This window comes from Varanus komodoensis, unplaced genomic scaffold (genome assembly GCF_004798865.1).
Source record: "Varanus komodoensis strain SLA01 unplaced genomic scaffold, ASM479886v1 scaffold16, whole genome shotgun sequence".
Taxonomy (NCBI): domain Eukaryota; kingdom Metazoa; phylum Chordata; class Lepidosauria; order Squamata; family Varanidae; genus Varanus; species Varanus komodoensis.
In genome coordinates, this window is record NW_025335468.1 from 19,926,895 (window position 1) to 19,947,088 (window position 20,194).

The 20,194-nt window shown below is 38.0% G+C and overlaps 1 protein-coding gene across 8 annotated transcripts in view; it reads right to left on the reverse strand.

Annotated features, from left to right (window-relative positions):
* HIPK3 (homeodomain interacting protein kinase 3) overlaps positions 1-20,194 on the reverse strand; it is a 108,094-nt gene that overhangs the window by 28,562 nt on the left and 59,338 nt on the right. The gene's annotated exons all lie outside the window — the stretch shown is intronic.

Genomic DNA, 20,194 nt, shown 5'->3' on the forward strand with positions numbered 1-20,194 from the left:
AGTGAACTCCACAGTAAAATGTAAAATCAAGTGACAAGCTGAGATAGGAAAAAATTGTTCCATTCAGAAAAGTTAATTGACACTAAATAACCCTACAGCACTGTTCCCATGAAGCAACAAATTCTGACTACACTAGTAACAAAAGGGTCATTAATAGAAAATACTAACAAAAGAAATTACTTCTCATTATTCCATATCCAAGCAGTTTACACTAATATTGCAAATTGAAATACTGAATTTTTATAATGGTCTGACTGACAACATAGTAGGGCACCATAAAAATAAAATGATCCTTCAAGGACAGGAGGAATGTCAAACTGCTGTTAACTCAGAAAACCTCAACATCTCATGAAATGTACTAAAATAAAACCCTCTTTAAACTCTATATATTTAAGCCTATGTATCATTGCCTGAAATGGCGTCACAGTCATGCTGCAGAATATTCCCATGAAATGCCAAAAATGGTAGTAGTAAAAGCTCTTTATAGTGGTGGTTTTGCTATTGAATTTAAATCATTCAAATATTTCTGAAATGATGAAATTACTATTTTCAGCACACACATCACTGAGCATTACTTTGGGAAAATAAAAACAATACTAAACCACTCTGAGGGCCACATTAAAAATAATCTCATATCACCATTCCAAAAGTAGCTCTGTGTTTTCATACTCAAACTTTAGGGAGACTTAAAATTGATCAACTAGCAAGCTAACCTGATTTGATAATGAATGCAAACCTAACCCCAATCTCCTTGTTTTAAAGCAGGGAGCCCAAACTTTTTGAACACGTGGGCTCATTTGGGAATTTGAGAAACGGCTGTGGCACCATCACAAAATGACTCCCATAGAGGGTGTGGTCCGTTACAAGATAGCTGCCGTGGGAGCTAAACTACTCAAAAGTGATCTAAAGAGGGACAGTGATCTTAGTTATCTCACTTTATTCTTCCAAGGTGCTCTTGAGTTATCCTAAACATAAAGCACATCCCCAGGGATGATTTCCACCCAGTGAATCACTGGATTGAAGTGTAAAAGGTGTTGGGAGTAGGAAAGATGGCTGCTTCGGGTGTCCGTTCTCAAGGACTACTGGCTGGACTTCAGAGGAATCGGAATGTGAAGCAGAACTGGGGAAGCCTGAGAAGCTGAGACACTAAAATGCTTTTATCAACCCCAGACTCCCCAGGCAAGAAGGCAGTCTTGGAATAACCAAGATGTACAGTTGGCGGGAGAGGACTTGGAGCAGGAGGATTTCTCAGACTCTAGGTGTGGCTAGCATGGGTCATGATACCATGGCACATCACCAGCAGAGAAGAGCAGCCCAATTAGAGGAACTGTCCACAGAGAGGAGGTGTGCTTGCTTTCAGAAGGCCCCTCCCAAAGGGATGTGACAAAAGCATGCTCATAAGGAGTGTTCCCGGAGGTGATTACTAGATTGGGTTCAGCAAACCACTCTGTGCATGCATGTGTTTTGCGCATTTGGGTAAATAAAGAATGCTTTGCAAGGAAAATGGTCTGTAGTTTTTGACTGTACAGAGCAGGAACCCCAGTTCCTGACAAAAGGAGGTCTGGAGTCTTCCATGCTGCACCATACATTTGAAGTGCTGGCAGTATCTCAGAAGCACAACTGGTGAGAGATTGGCTCTAGCCCACTGCCTGAGCTTGAAGCCAATATTTGTACCTGACTTCATGCTGCATTTCAGAGGTACAAATACCAAAATGCACCATAAGCTCATAAGGACAACACAAGACCCTGCTCTCCAGGGTATAATCAGGGTCATGACAACAGCATATTTTGAGTGACTACCAAAAATGCAGCCCCATATTTGTGTCCAGTGCCAGTAAGTTGTGTCAGGTCACCCTCTGCATCTTCCCAACAGTCATTCTTTTCCACTGCAGATCCAAATCTAATCCAAAATTCAAACCCTTCTGTTATTTTGTACTGGAAGATCCCATGCTTTGATGCAATTCACACAGAGAGCTGATACCTTTTACATGACATCTCAAAAAACATGATAATTTGTTAATCATAATGTAAATCAACAACATATCTCATTTCAGTCATTTGTCATGCTTTGCTCACAGATGTCACAAATTAGCAGCTATGAAAGTTGAATGGTATGTAGCAAGAGGGCAGAGCCACAGGTGGATGAGCAACTGAACTTAAGGGCCCCTCCTTTCATCACTGCAGCTGCTACTTAGCTGAATCTATATCATTTCCTGAAAACAAATGAAATCCTTTGTTGGATCACAATTAGCAAGTCAAAATCTTCACTAGGGGTTAATGTGTCAGGATGGGCTTACTTTTGTGCAAGTCAGCCAACCAGATTTCACACTGGGACTTACTTAGCTCCAAGCAGCTTATGTTACTCTTCTTTATATAACATGTAGTCCCACCCATGGGCTACATATGTTAGACACTTTAATATAAGACAACTAAATTTCTTTCTTATTCAGGTGATCGTCCAACCTAGCATTTTAGCATTAAATTCAAATATGATCTAATATTGAATTTTTAATTTTATTGCTTTATTTTTATCAGCTGTTGCATGCTGTCATGGTCCACTTTTCAGAGAAAGGGGGCATATATATTTATAATAATTATTGGTTTGAATCTGAGAACAAAGACACTTCTCTGGCTTCTCTCCAACAACCATATGTGCATCTTAACACTCTCTATGGAAGACCAGAAACCCCTCTTGAATAGCTTGAGATGGGACATGCACACTGCAATAGCAGATAATTGCCCAAAATTCTCAGAGGCAGAGGAAACTTAGCTAGGCAAAGCATCATTCTCATAAAATGGGCTGGCCTGAATTTTTAAAAAGGCAACTCTAACTTCCAAATGCAGCCCCCATGCCCAATTCTACGCTGTTCAATCTTCTGATCCTTTAGATCAGCCTTCCCCAACCTTGTGCCTTCCAGACACATTTGGACTACAACAACCAGAATTCCGTCAATGGCTCTGCTGGATAGAAATTCTGGGAGTTGTGGTACAAATGCCTCTGAAGGCCACCAGGTTGGGGAAGGCTGCTTTAGGGAGAGTTTTTAGTATGCACAGTGTACTGTAAAGAATTCCAATTCTGGATTTTCCAATTCCAAGTAAAGAACTGGAAAATCCCCTCTACAAGCTTTCTTCTAATCACAATCCTTAGTAGCCATGCTATTATAACTAAAATAAAATGAATTAAGCATTAGTCAAGAGTATGGTAGTGACAAAAGTTATGCTCACCAAGGGCAAATAAAAAAATTGTACGAGTAAAATCCAAAATTTAATTCAGAAAAGTTTAAATTCAGACACATATCAAAATAAAATATAAAATAGTATTTAGTAAATACATAAAGCAAACATTAAACCCTAAAGTTCAGAGCTTGCTATCTGCAGTTCTATCTTATGATTCTTTACTCAGAAACAAATTCTACTTTGTTCAATAGTTTATTCCTTTGTAATTATGATTTGAATTAAAACCTCTAATTTAAAAAACAAAATTATAACTCTTAAGCAAATAAATTTCAGATTTGCACAACTTTAGGAGTCCACAAAAAGTTGCTGAACACAAAAATCCAACAATTTACATCACATAAAATGACTCCACTATCCGGATCCTTTATCATAATGAAGTATTCCTGAAACATAAAAGATACCTTGCAAAACCAACCAAGCAACCACATAGTAAAAATTCCTATTAATAAAATTAGCAAATGCTACCAAGAGAGCTAACTCTGGAATGGTGGCAGGAAAGACTATTTAAAGCAAAAATGCAGGGAAAATTGCCAGGAAAGGATTGTGTCAATACACCCAGGAACAAAGGAAGGTCTGGAGAGCTCATCCTTTAAGCATCATCCTTTATCCTTTACAACCAAGATGAATCTATGCAGATTCAGGGATCCATATTTTTATCCTTTATGGTGAGAGCAACTGGCAAAAGATGACCCAGTCTTCCTTGTAACTTTGGGGTCACAGAGCAGTGGCATATATTACTGCAGTTTTGCAGTGATCTATATCTTTTCCCCCCAAATTGGAGGACAGCTGGAAGAAACTGATTCATTTCATAATTTTCCCCATACCTCTAAGCATATATAAACAAAGACTTTGTAGAGTGCTCCCAGATTTTAGCTCTACTTCTTATCAAACCAATATGAATCAGTTGTTTTAACTGCAGGTTACCTTGGAATTACAATAATAGGAATTACAAAAATGGATTTAAATTGTAGCTTTTTCTTGGCAGTTCAAATGGCAATGATTTAAAGTATAACTGCAATGGATAACTATACTCAGAATAACTAAATACATTTCTTAAAAACAGAACACAATTTGTCTTTTACTTCTTTTCTAACATTCAAAGAAATAACATTCAAAAGCATATTACTCCAAAGTGCTGTTCTGTTATCCATTGAGGCTTTTGCTTGCTGCTGTGTTTTGCTTAGCCACACAAGTTGTCACGCCAACTGTACCAGCAAGCTGTTGATTTCATTTGTTTCATTTAACTTCATGTATTACATTTCTGTTTTATCATCCAATAGCCAAAGCTCTCTGGGTGGTTTACAAAGTTTAAAAACATTCAGAATACATTGTACATAATAAAAAGCAGTTTATGTTCAAGCATATAAACAAACTGCAGATAAACATGCACACAGCAATTTTAACAGACAACAATATGAAATCAATGAATTTATTAAAAAAACTTATTATACCCTGCCAAGTGCCTGACTTGGTCTAAACCTGGCACCAAAGGAAGGTGGTCTAAACCTTCCTTTAGAGGAAGGTCTAAACCTGGCACCTAAAATGTAACAACTGGATGTCAGGTAAGCCTTACAGCAAGTTTTCTACTTAGATGGCGGGGGTCTCCCTTGGAGGAAAAGGACCTTTGATAATGAGATTAATACACAGCAAGGGTGACCAGACTTGACCAGCATTAGAGCCACATAAGGTAAATGTCAGGTGTTTGGGAACCACAAGTAGGGGCCCAAAGGGTGTAGTGGCAGGTGGTTAAGCGGAAAGTGGGTGAGCAAGCAGTGAGCCACAAAATAACTCAAGTGTTGCATGTGGCTCCTGAGTCTCAGTTTCCCCATACAGGTAGGTTCAAGACAGGAGAGGTGGTCCATCAGGCATTACAAAATCTTAAACCACATAAGGTCTAACATGTCAAAAGCAGTACCTTGAATCAGGCTATGAAATATACAGACAGCTAGTGCAAATGAACCAAAACTGATATTATATGTTCAGACTTTCGTCCCCATTATCAATCTGCCCACCATATTTTCTACTCCTGAACTATCTTCAAAGGCAGCCCTTTTCAAAGAGTACATTACAGTAATCTAACCTGGAGGTTACCATAACACAGACAACTGAAGCCAGGTTATCCCTGTTCAGGAAGAGGCATAACTGGCCCATCAAACACATCTGATAGAAGGCATTCCATGCCTTTGATGCAACCTGATATATAATATGAATGTGTCACGTAATATAAACAATGTGGGTGAGGGAAAGTTTTATTTCTCTGCTGGAAACAAATTAACACCACCAAAGTTAATATTAGAATGCTATCTGAACATGGCCACTGAGAACAATCCACCCAATAATGCTGTTATTTCAGCAGGAGAAACTAATAACATGCCTAAGGATGAATTCTTACAGACTTATTGCTTAGTATTGAACTAAACCACTACTTCTGAGTGGACATGAATTGTGCTCTAAGTTTTTCACAATGAATAGACCTGACAAATGCTCAGCTATTGTAGGATTTTGCCCAGAGTATTCAGATGTGGTTGTTATCCAAATAATTGAAGATATATCTGCTATACTTGTAGTGATAAAAAAGATGAAATTCAGCTACTTTCATTTAAGACTGTCTACACCATTGTCCTCTCATCACATTTCATTTGATTTTGTTTTGTTTTGCAGCTTGCTTCCTATTTGTCCCTCTTGGCTCCTGTACTGCTGTTTGCTATTTTAACCTTCAAAAGATGAGAACAGAAATATAGACCAAAAAAGCAAGCTTACTGTTGCTGTAGAAGAATGGCAATCCTATATGCTAGTAGCCATGTTCAATTCCTGTATCTACACCAGGAAAATTTTTCAGAGGCTGGTTTGCTATTCTGTAAGCTAAAGTGAGTCACTGTTGCATCTGCCTATTCCCCTCCACTGCCTGCCTACTTCCTACTTGAGAAATGACCCAGGTTAACTCCACAAACAGACTAGATGATACTGGGTAGAATGTTTTAATCTGTAAAGAGCCTCCCATTTTACTCACAAGGCTGTTGTGCTTTCTCTCACATAAATCTATACACTGGCAAGTTTTAGCCTGCAGCTTCAAGGACTAAGTGGAAGGAAACAATATTCCTAGTGATGTCAGCAAAACCACAATATAAAATGTGGAACTGCCTTAAACGAGGCAACTTATTGGATCACCTAGCCTCCAAAGACAACAATCCTCCAAAATCTTATGCAGTTAAGACCGATTTAACTGGAAGTACTGGGGGTATTTGCATGTAAAGCATGCATACTTCTGCTGAGCTATGATCACTCCAAATATAGACCACATTCCAAGCCAACTTAGATCAGGCAGTAATTTTGACAATTTAGTCTGCTATATGTAATGATGCTTGCAAGGCATACATTCAATGTATCAGATACATTCAAATAGTGTTTATATGTCTGAATGTGAATTTTACAAGCAATGATTTTACTCACATGACTATGGTATTTTCCTATGAAAGGCTCTCCACTTAGCTGGATTAACACACTATTGATAGCTGAATTCCACTGCTATGAGATACTGTCAAGTCATCATTTCTAGAACAACCCTATCAAGCTGTTTCTCTATTCACTATGCATGCCTATTAGAATAGGCTATCATAAAATTGCTCTGCAAATGCAGTTTTAAAACTGGCACCGACGAATATTCAAGAGACATATGACTCAGGTCTTGATAATTAACTGAAATTCAACTCTTCATCATCAATTTTAAAGGACATGTAACAGAGAACTACAGAGTCCATGATCACAAACCAGCAAGCATTAAGCATGTTCAAGCTTCAACAAAAGCAATAGCACCTTAATTATTATTTCATTTCTATGTTGCCCATAGCTGAAGCTCTGAGGACGGTGTATAACAAACCCTACTAATGTAATGCAATGATTTAATGAGTAGATCAGCAAATCTACTCAACTGGGAAAAGCTCAGGTTTCTCCTGAGGGTTCTCCAAAGCATGAAATATAAGCACACTCTTCCATGATTCTCCACTAACCTGACAACTAGTCTGAATCACAACTACTGTTCCATATTTTCCCAATCTTACCAAGAGAAAAGAAAGGTGGCTGGCTAAAGTAGAAGGCTTTTCCAAAACTCCCATCTCTCTATGAATTATTGATGGAAACTTTGGGAATCAAATTTTATGTAATGGCAGCTTGTCATGCACAAGTGAAACAGCACTTTACTCCACAATCCACAGTTGACTTGGCAATCCAGTATTGCATCCTAATAAGCATGCCACTGAAACCAGACTGCTGGGTTGGGTGGCTAAACGACCTAGTGAGTTAGCTTATGATTTGTTGTTTAGCCCCTAAGTAACCCAGCAATCTGGTTGTGGGCATTACTCTCATCAGAAGCCAATTCTGGATTGCTGAACTGATCATGCATCATGGAATAAATCGGAATATACAAGTGTACTGCAGGCAGTATGTCCACATGTCCTCAATGTTTCTAAACCAATGGATTGTTATGCGTGAAAAGCTCTATTATGTTGCACCAGCAGGAAATAAAAACAAAACAAACAAAAAGCAAAAAGTCATAGTTCCCAGAGTTCTTATCAGCAGTTCTCAAACGTGCAAAAGCACATACTGAACTTAATACAATGGTTTTCTTCCCTGAATTACAAGTTTCTGCAGCCGTAAATCTTCCAGAAAGATTTGCGTGACTGAGTGAAATTCTTACCAAAAAAGACCTTATTGAGATGTTTGGACACATTCTTTCCAGCAAATCTTGGCTTGCAGATTGAAAGTCAGCCTCTTCTTCCTGCATTTTCCTTTACTGGGAGTAATAATGATTTAGCAGTAAATGTGCAAACACCCCTTCCCCTTTGGACTGCAACTCCTATCAGCCTTAGCCAGCCGAGACAATGGTGAGATATGTTAGCTGCATCATATGATGTCAGTCAAATGACAAGGGCCTCACTTTCCATAAATCTAGTGCATACAGTGCTGAACTAGATGGAACAACTGGCTCCCTAAGTAGAAGAAACTTCCTGTGTTTCTAATGCAGTGCTTAACAGCATGTTATTTCAGCCACCCGTGTTCCCACTGCTTCTCAAAACGGATAAACTAGCAGAATGAAGAGGAAATATGCTTGCAATGAGTCCAAGAATGAGATACTGTGTAAAAACAACAGCAGCTTCACTTCAGCAATGGTCAAAAAATGCTCTGGAGCCTGTATAAAAGGATTCTGCTTCCTTCATAGATTCCAAATAGGACACTTCAGTGTAACAGCTGTCATACGTCAATTGTATCAACCCATTTCTGATCACATCTATAAACTAGATCCAGGTTTATTTGTTAAAATTTAGCTGAAATCTAAACCTGCATTTAAAAAACCTGTTGCAATGTTACTTTCCAAGTATTTCTCAGTGGAAGGCCCCAAAAATTGACAGGGGGAGGGAGAATAATTAATACAAAGCAGGCTGCATTGCAAGCAAGCATATTCAAGACATACTGTTAAAGGCCATGCCTTATTTACAGTATTCATAAGGTGCATTTGAACGACATGTTCTCAAAACAGTTTACACTGTACAGCTTTTGAACAGAGCTGCTCAGTGTATCATCATGGGCAGGCTTCCTCGTTTATTTTATTTCTGTACCACCCAATAATCAAAGCTCTCTTCCACATGTAGACTTCAGTGCTAGAACACAAGAACCTAAGAAGAGCCATGCTAGATCAGAACGAGGGTCCATCTAGTCCAGCATTCTGTTATCACAGTGCTCAAAAACCTTTTTCCAAATCATTCATAATTTTGTACACCTTTAGCATGCATCCCCATATTTGTCTTTTTTTCTAAACTAAACAATCTCGGATACTGCAAATTTTCTTTATGGGGGAATTGTTCCAGGCCCTTGATCATGTTGATTGCCCTTTTATGCACTTTTTCCAACTCTATAATATCCTTATTTTAGGCCAGAGCTATACACAATCAGTGTGATATCACCACAGATTTCTATGGAAGTATGATCTGGACAGTTTTATTTTTAATTCCTTTCTGAATTATGCCAAATATAGAATTTGCCTTCTTCACAGCTGCTGTTCACTGGGTCAACATTTTCATCAAATTATTCAACACAAACTTGCTAGTTCAGATCCCACTGGTTTACATCTGAAGTTGGGATTCTCAAAGCTGTCCTAGTGTACATTTCACACCCGCTTACACTGAACTACATTTGCCATTTTGATGCTTGTTCTCTCAATCTGGTGAGTCTTTTGGAGGCCCTGGCAATCCATTTTGATTTAACCACTCTAAATAAATTGACATTATCAGCCAACTCAGCCAGTTTACTGCTCATTCCTGATTCTTGATCATTTATTAATGTAAAACATATTCATCCCAACAGAAATCCCCTGTAGGATCCCACAGCTTATGTCCCTCCAACTGAGAAAATGTTTCTTAATTTGATGCATAAGAGGACCTCTCCTCTTATTCCATGACTATTAAGTTTACTCAGGAGTTTTTCATAAGGGACTTTGTCAAAACCTTTTAAGAAGTCTGCATAAACAATGCCAAAAAGATCACTGTTATCCACATGTTTACTGACATTCTCAAAGAACTCTAAAAGGCTAGTAAAATAGGACTTGCCTGTGCAGAACCCATGTTGTTTTCTCAGATAGTTCTTTGATAGGCTTACTATTTTGCCTTCAACAATGTTTTCAAGCATTTACATGGGAAAGATGTTAACCTAGTTAGCCTGCAATCTCCCAGATTCCTCCTGGATCCTTTTTTACTTTGGCCTTTCTCAAGTCTTCGGGTATACATGCTGGTTTTAGGAACTTGTTACATATTTTTGTAGAAAATCAGCATTTCATATTTGAGTTAAGAAGTCTAGAATAGATACCATCTTGTCCCAGTGATTCATTAACTGTCAGTTATCAATAAGGCTGAGAACTTCATCTCTTCTCACCAATATTTACCTCAATTCCTCAGACTCACCATCCTGAAACTCTCTCATTCTATGGATGCTCAATTGCCAGCTATATTGGCTCCAGTAATTAGGGAAGAGCAAAATTTCCTTGGAAACACCTGTCTATCAAATAAAATCTGGAGTCAAAAGATAATCATGTCCTAGTCAAGGTTGCCCACACACAACTGAATTGATAACTTCCCAACCTGGGGAGTAGCCAATTTTGCACTTGCTCCAAGAATAAATATAGCCATTAATGCAATGCATTAATTGCTGCATGTTGTGCTAAGGACCCCACTTCCAATATAAAAGTGGATTTCCCTGAATATCAGAATTCACTTGGTATAAGACTAAAATCAGTACAGTCATTTACTCTGAAATATGCTCAAATGGACTGTTCTAAATTGAGTTATGTTCTGCATGTCAAGCTCCTAACCATCATGGCTGCAATATTATAGTTTCAGCTATTTTATAACTATACTAGTTTTTAATTATAATGAATTTTATGGTTGTGAAGTGCCTTGGAGCACTCTTGCCTAGTAATATTTTGAATAAATAAATTATATATGCCCAGTTTACAAAAAAATCCAGTGTTCTCCTAAGGAAATTACACTAACTGTAGCTAACTCATTCCTTCCAAATTTACTGCAGTGATCTTTCCCCATTTTTCACCTGGACAGCCAAACTATCCTTTCTCCAAATCTTTCTGTTTTGTAAGAATTCAGTCATAGTCAGAACAATATGGAAACTACCTCTTTACAAAGCATGTACAGAACACACATTTTATTAACATATAAGGCCAAAGATACACCATTTCAAATTTAGCAAACAGGAAGAACAGTATGCCAACCAAGAAACATTCAACTGTTTACTCTGTGCACATTTATTCTCAGTCACAGGCTCATTTTTTCAACATATGATTTTAATTGAATTTGGCTGTTGTGTGGTACAGAAAATAATTCCAATTGTAATTCCAGTAACTCCAATTCTAAATAAGTTTTACTCATATTTGCTCTCTGTCTACATCGGAATTACAACAGTCATTCTCAGAGAGATCCATGTGGTAGGGACCATATCCTAGTGATGAAGTGATTACCACACCACAGCAAAAAATAATAATAAAAATAAAAAAATAAAAAACCCTCTGAAATGCAAGACTGAACTGTAGCTCTAATTAGATAATACCATGTTAAACCCAAAAGCAAAAGGCAGTAAAACCAGGAGTTCATGTTCTTTCTAGCTTGGGTCTCATTTATAAAAACCGCTTTCCACTCTACATTCACAAGCTTAAAAAAAACATTCATTCAAGTAGATCAGTATTATGCTCATGATTATTGTACCCATATTTGCAAAAGACAGGCACTATGACTGAGAAACCAAGGTTTTACAAGTCTGGCAAGTAGCCTACTGCTGTTATACCTATGTTGATGAAGAGGGCAGGGTTTAAATAGTATATATACTAATATTAATATTAAGATTGTATTATATTTATATCACACTATTTTTCCTGCAAGAAACAGCTTACATAAACCTCCTCTTCATTTTTTCCTCTTAGCAGCCTTGTGTGGTAATTTAGGCTGAAAGTCACTGACTAATCTAAAATCACCAGCGAGCCTCATAGCCAAGTGGAAACCATAACTCAGTTGAATACTAACCTGGTTGGACAAATTGATTCAGCCACAAATGGAAAAGATAATTGTTTGGACAGCAGGTTTATCTATTCAGTAACAACAGATGAGTGGGCCTAATGTACAAGTTTTGTGAAGGCCTCATCATCAGGTCTACCAGAAATAGCAGACTTGTTTCAAATATTGGTAATATCTGCATGCACAACCCACCAACACTCAGAACAATTCATGCAGATACAGGCTATTCAGAACTATGTCCTGCTGCTTTAAGGGCACTTAGAGTGTCTTACATTTGCCAGCTAGTCTCTGCATAATTCGCTAAGCACAAAAACTTATGCAACTTTAGAAAGAAAACAGGCCTACAACTCCTAGCAAGCCTCAACCAGCATAGCTGGGACATGCTGAGAACTGTAGACTTGTTTTTGTCTAAACTTGCCTAGGATTGCACCCTAAATTGGTTATTTCTAGCAGTGTGGCACTCCTACTGTGTCTAAGTACATCACTGGCTTTTCAACACACCAGTCAAAGCCTCTCAGCCCAACCTACCTCACAGGGTTGTTGTGCAGATAAATTTGAGAGGAGGAGAATTATGTAAGTCATCTTGAGTTCCACAAAAGGAAAAGGGTAGGATAGACATATAATAAATACATCAATCAACTCAAAATTACAATACTTAATGAGTATCTCAAATCATTTTCTCTTTAAAGGTATTGTTCAATTCAGCAACAAAGCAAAAAGACCTATCACCTCCTACTCACCACCCTTGTAAAAACACACACTTTACAATACTGAAATGATGTGTGATAATTTAATGAACCCATGACAACAGTCAAAGACAAACAGCTAGACTTTGATTTCCCACACTACAGGGCCATCTGATAGTAATCACCCTGTGGGAAGTTTTCCAGGAGAGAGAGGAACAGGCACAGAAAACACCAGAGGCCCACCCCTTTGCCAGCTGGGCTACTTGTTTTGTTTTGTTTTGTTTTATGTTCAGCAGTTACTCAGCCAGAAATCAGAAAACAAGTATTATGTTGTATTCCAGTTTGCCTTTGATATCTTGTTACCATGACTTCTGGTCAGATCTACATACAGTAACTCTGTAACACCACAATCTCATGTTTATTGCAGGCTGAGACAAAGGCATATGAAAAGGCTTATGTCCAATAAAACTAATTTTGTTTAGGAATGACAACAATTATTGACTGGCCAAATGTCTGAGATTATGTATGTAATGCTGCCTCTTTCCCAGCAGTAGGAGGTCTACTTACCAGATGCAAAGTAGCAAAAAAGTTATAGGAGGCAGTCCTGGATATTTTGTATAATACTGTGGTCAACAGCTATTACCTTAAGGTCACTTCAGTGATAAAAAGCAACTTTATGAATCTCAGAAAATTATTAATAAATATTGCAAAGCCTACATGGTCATATGAGAGTATACCCCGCCCCCAATCTGACATAAAAGAAGATTGTTATCTAAAATGCAAGCAACACTTGTTGCTTCATACTAAATTTTCCTGAAGGACCTAAATGTGATCCAAAGCAAATTGAAATCTTTTCCTCTCTCTTCTGTTACATACAGAGCTGGACACAGGAGGTACTTGAGGAATATTATTATTATTATTATTATTATTATTATTATTATTATAACATTTCTATGCCGCCCCTTGCCGAAGCCTCGGGGCGGCTTACAACACAATAAAATACATTGAAATACAATAGAACATAATAAATTACCATTAAATACAAAAATACAAAAAATACACTGAGTTACAAACATAAAATATAAAATTAAAATTATCAGTATAAAATAAGTAAATAAATAATACAGGAGGAGAAAAGAGAAGGAAGAAGAAGTTGCCCTGGCCAGATCATATGTTTTAACAATTAAAATGATGTTTAAATAAAAAGGTCTTTACCTGGCGCCGAAAAACCAGTAACGACGGTGCCAGGCGGACCTCTTTGGGGAGTGAATTCCATAGGTTGGGCGCCACCGCAGAGAAAGCCCTCCTCCGAGTACTTACTCTCCTAATTACTTTCATGGAGGGTTCCCGGAGAAGGGACTCTCCTGCAGATCTCAAAGGGCGGTCAGGCATATACGGATGTAAGTGCTCGTTCAGGTAGCCAGGACCCAAGCCGTTTAGGGCTTTATAGGTCATAATCAACACCTTGAATTGGGCCCGGGCTTCAATGGGCAGCCAGTGAAGCTGACGGAGGACTGGAGTCATGTGAGCATAACGCCCCGTCAGCAACCTGGCAGCTCTACTTTGCACCAATTGAAGTGTTCGGACCGTCTTCAGGGGAAGCCCCACGTAAAGCGCGTTACAGAAGTCTTATATAAATCCTTGACTGTAGAAGATTTGCATTATGGTCAGATATACTTAACCCAAAGGAGCAGGGGCACAGGTCCAATGTGCCATCATAGAGTAGGCTGCATGCATGCCCCAGTATCAACACCATAGCCAAGTTACAGCTGGAAAACCATCAAGACAGCCAGATTTTATATACTGAATGCATACACACAAATACTTGCTAAATTATTTGACAGTATTAAGTGTGTGGTTAAAAACATTCCTGTATTTCTAAACATGTGCTTCCCTGGAAGTGAAAGACTGTAATCCAAAAGGAATTTTTTTAACAAAGAAAATCCCCTCTCAAAGTTTTTTATAAACTGGCAATTCCAAATTCATATGAACAGTCACCAGTGATTACTGCCAAGTAAACAAGATACTTTTGTGTATATTAACCTTGCTTGTCTTCACAGCAATCTTTACTATATAATGAACTTGTGTGCCTGTAGAACCCAACACTCCTTCTATAATAGATTTTAGTTGTTGTAAAACCAAGAAATAGGTAAGCTTCCAGTGGAACTTAAGTAAAAGCTACAGAGAAAAAACAAAGCAGATGTTACTACTGCTTGAAGTAACCTTATCTGAATTCCACCTGGAAAACAGCTTGGGTAAGCAGGAGATTACTCATGCAAAAAAAGATCTGGTAAGAATTAATAGGAGACAGAGTAAGGAAAAACGTCAACACTAAATTATATGCAAATCTACTCCAAAAAGGCACCTGTTCAGAATATTTAGTAGTTTTCTACCAGGTTGTCAGATATAATCATAACCTACTCCAAAACAAGGAGACACAGAGAGGTACAGAAATATAGCAACTGTAAAAGAAAAAAAATTAGAGGACACCCTAGATTTTTTTTCCTTTATTTTTAAAATGGAAAAATAAAAGGGGTCAGTTCAAATTGCCTGCCTGAAGAAGCACAAATGTTAGACAGTAAAACAACTACCAAGCAGCAGCATGCTTAAAAATTACAATTCAGTTTGTTTACATCTGTACCAGCCAGATGAGCCAGTCCATGTTTTCAGCCTTGCACTGAAACAGTAAAAAGTAAAACTAAACTAACCCCTCTGCCAAACTAGAAAAAAATTACTTCATGGAGGCTGAATCTGTCTAATGAAATATAGCCTATTATCTTTACAAGCCTCATTTATTCTTATAGTAGCCCCAACCTTTTTCCTGAGAGTAACTATGCTTACAAGCACAGCAGCTGACTTTGAGCATGCTGACCTTGAGCAAATGAATGCACTTAGCAGCATGTACTTCTGGCTTATTTCACTGCACCAGCAAAACAGCCTCACCATCTATAGTAGTCAACAGTTTCTGGCCACCACCCCCAGCCTATTTTAAGATATCCCCCACAACATTTCAGTGATGCATAGTTCAAAGTGATAGGATAACATCTGAGGCCACATTCCAGCTCAAGTTGTTTACAGAGGAATCTTGAGTCTGTTCTCATGCATTGCTTCTTTCATCAATGAGTTGAACATGGTTAGCAAAATGATACACCACTTTTTTACCTCCAAAAAGTCAGTTTCACACTAAGTGGAGTAATACAGGAAATACAAATTAATAAGAGATGCTAGCATGTAACAGGGTGGCAAAATATATGACATCAGCTTCTCAATTATAATACTATATATAGAATATCATATCTATAGATATATCTTGCTGCTAATGTTTGAAGATTAAAATATAGGCATACATGAAAATGTTTGCTTCATCTGATTATGTATCTGTTCAGCTTCATCACAAAGCATTCTCAGCTCAGCCCAATTGCAGCAAATTTTCCGAAACTGTGAATATATCCTTAACATGCAAATTTTAATATAAACAATAGAAATGATTATAACTCATTCATCAACCAATATTCTGATCTCATTTTTGGTCTAACCCAGGACTGAAAAATTCTAGTTGCTAACAACCTTTATAAACAACAGATGGTGGTACCAAAAGATGTTGCCCTCTCTAGATGGGATCAGCATTCAAAATTTGATGTTTTCGAACTATGTTATCTCAGACTTGGAAATTTTTTCAGATGGGGAAAAAAATAATCTTTCTGGTTTAAAGCTTTAAAGGGGCCTCCTGCTTACACTACCAGCAAACAGGTATGGACTACAAAATATACATCGAGTATACTAAGTGTTCCAAGTAAGCTGCAGATTTCATATATATATATGAGCTTCTGGAAGCTGTTTTCTGAAAGCAAGACTGAAGGGAGATAACTAGAGTATCTCTTGTTTAGCACTCACCAACATTCATAAAGTTTCTCCATTTTCAAGTGTCCTTTCTTTGCATACAGAGAAATTTAATAATTCTTCATATGGAACTTTCTAATATATAGAAATGCCTTGGTCCTTGGTTGATGTATTTACAAAAATAGTATAGATTTTTAATGCATTTATTGAGCTTATACTGGTAAGGTATGGCTCAATGGAAATGGAATAGGCAGAAATTCATCCACCTCCGTTGCTGTACATAAGAGAAAAGGGCTCCTAAAAACATATTACCTGCACTTTACATGTTACTGTCACCAGCAGCACAGTGATAAGTCTTGAAGTACAGGAGTTCATCATGGCACTTCAGCCTAGAAATATCCATAATCATATCATGTCTGCATATTCATAGCTATAAAAGGTGAGATTTACTTTTACACATACACACACACAGAGGGCAGGGAGAGGGGGGAGGGAGAATATATTTCTACATTTTCTAGAGAACAAGTGCAATGGTTCAGGTGTTGGATAGGGATGTGACATATTCAAATTCCAGTCCCTGCTTAGCCATAAAGTTCACTGAGTGACTTTGGGCTAGTCACTCACACTTTTAATCTAACTTACCTCACAGTGGTTGTTGCTGTGAGGATAAAATGAAGCATTGTAAGCCACCTTGGATTCTTCACAAAAGGAAAAAAAGGCAGGACATAAATGCAATGTAATAAATATATATTGCATAGCCGAAATCGTTACCTAACCCCAATCCTAAACATTCCATCATGAAAAGACATTGAGAAAAAAGGAGACAAACCACTAAGGAAATATCACTGTTAATTTTATGTGACATAACTATAATCCTATGCAGAGTCATCTGGTAGTAAGCTCCTTGAACTCAGCAATGCTTTATCAACTATGCAGATAGATTCCACTTAAAAAACAAACTGAGCTTTAACAAGACATTCGGCCTATTGAAATGCAACTTTTAGCTTTTAATGCAAACAAACTAGCAAACAATTCTAAACTGCAAGCAAAAATGCTGCCAAAAAAAAGGAAAGTATCAGTCTCTGATCAAGTCTTTATCTGGTTCCTCTACACTAAGCTGCTACAAACAATAGTAAATTGGAAAGCCTAGTTAGCCTCTCAGGCACTTGCCAGAGCAAAAAGAATCCATCATTATCCTACTGTGCCAGCAATGACATCAGTTCTACTCCAGGAAAAAAAGACCTGGAGCTCCACTCCTTTGCCATCCCCCACCTGCCACATCTCTGATAATTGTAGGTTAAGTTGGAAGATATATTTGGGAATATGAGGAGGGGAAATCGACACAGAGCTTAGCTGCTCATATCCTCTAGCTTAAGGTTCATACCCTTGCTGTTTCTCTCCAGTTTTCTTTCAAAGATCTCAAAAGCAGCATCCACAGATAATCATATTTTCATTAGCAGCAGACCTACTGCATATACCAACATATAAGACAGCCCTTGAAACCAGAAATGGCAAGAAGAAAAATCAGGGGGATGTCTTATATGCAATGTGAGAATTTTCACCTTATTATACTGTGGGGTTTTTTTAAAGGTAAATTAAGACAATTGTATTTATGAGCTCATTTTTATTAATATTTATTTAAAAAATACTGATATGGGGAGCTTGTCCTGTGTTGCATCATGAGCCTTGTGCACAGATCAGTCCCAAGTCCAGCACCAACCCCACCCTGATCCAGGCTGCCAGCAGCAGCTGAAGAAGGGGAACATTCCCCATGCAGCAGCCTGTGAAGAAGCACAGCACTGACAACATGGTGTTTCTCCCTCTCTCTGGGGCACTGGTGTCATCTTATACACAAGTTGTCTTATATGCTGGTATATATGGTACTCTGCTTCAGAAATACAATGACAGCATGTACCTTCATGTGTTTTTTTGGACAGGAATTTATGTGGTTGTTATCGATCATAGACTATCCCTAGTACTATTAAGGAAAAAAAATCTACATCTTTCATTTCTTTAGCAATTCCACAAGCTTTAACTATGAGATAAATTTATCCCATGGGAATTTTATTTCCATAGTAACCACAGTAATTAAGGAGTACTGTAAAACCCATAGTAAAATCCAATCTATTTGTATGATAGTATTTTCTGTTTTATAGAGTAACTATGACCTATTAAGGAGAAAAATATGTACATATTAACTGAGTTCACATATCATCCTGTCACCTTATAAAAGGAATAACCTGCAAAACTCAGGTTTCCATTAATTTTCCTAAAGCCACAAAGTGCATAAAGATCAAAGTATTCTGAATGCTGCTTTAAGGAACCAATTCCACCACTGTTCCACAACTTAAGGTTGATAGCTATATGCTGTCTATTGGGCAGTATAATAAAAAAATCAGAAAGTCACTAGCAACTGGGTCCCACTGAGGTTGTGGTGCAGAGGAAAGGACAGCTCAGGATAGAGTAGACAAATATATGGCATAAAAATGGCATAGAAAAGGAAAAGTGAGGCAAATTAATGTTGCAATCATACCTGAAAAGGGATGAACAAGAGCCATTCCTTTGAATTCACACCAGTAACCTACTGTACAGAAAAGGAAACTAAGCCAAACTAATTTAAGAACAAGCTACAAAGTAGACTGAAAAGTAGGAGAAAACAGCAAAAAAATCAGAGGAAAATTGGGGAAACATACCAAGAAATCCACACAAGAAGGCAACTTATACACAAAGACCTCATCATCACCTGCATGCCTCTGGATACAGATTTTTAAAATTCAAGAAAAAGTTGAAAAAGAAAATACCAAGTGGTGAGCCACAGCAGAGAAATTGCACCCTTTCCCTATTATCTCTTACATGCACCAAACCATTAGTTAAAATAAGTATTTTTGGAAAGAAGTTTCAGGGTATCACTGCCACCTTCTCTTAAATTCACAAAAGAAGCAACTTACTATTGGCTGCTGCTCCTTTTGCTCCATTGCATCAAGAGCCTTTTCAGGCATGGAAATACTAACATTCAAAACAACTTCTACTAAATGGATTGTTTGTGGGTATTGAACAAATAGCTGAATCCTGATTGGCTCTGTATATCTGGAAATTCAGCAGAGCTTCCAAGAGGTTTGATCTGTTTGTCTACTTCTATCCTCGGGAACATCATTATCAATACACAATTTCTCAGCCAGCCCAGGAACAGAAAAGAGCAACCAGAAAGCAGGCAATCATGATCAGCAGCAGTGGCCAGCTTAGCCTTGGCTCAGCCACTGCCAGCAGCAATAACAGAGGTCAGGAGAAGGCTGTATGGTAAGTGAATAACTTGCTATCACTGAAGGAAGGAATACTGGGAGGGCAGCCCCTGCCCTTGGCAAAAAATGAAGATAAAAGAACAGCCAAGAAATGGAAAGAGAGAGGGAAAATACAAAAGAGGGCAGAATTTAAACACAGTGCCAATGCCTTTCCTTATGTGATTTACACGGCAGAACAAGGGAGAAGACAAGACAGCTGTTCTGAAGGCACTCTCCATGTAACTCCTGAAGAAAAAGCCAAATAAGCAAAATGCTCTTGCCAGGTAGGTTCAATGCTTAAGACAAACAGAGTCCACTTTCTCCATCAAATTAAATTAGTATTTGCAGTAAGATTATGTCAACCCATTCTGACTGATCCTTTCCCCCTTGTAGAGTGTCTGAGAAGATGGACTTCGAGCTCTCCATTGATCAGGGCAAAAATACACTTCCCCCCTTTGGTCTATTTTCTCACATTCAGCAGATTGAGAATACCATATTTCACACAGCTCACTCTGAACGGTGTATTTCTTAATTGTGTATAATAAAAGCAGATTCATCATTGGCCAATTGTTAACAGTCATCTCAT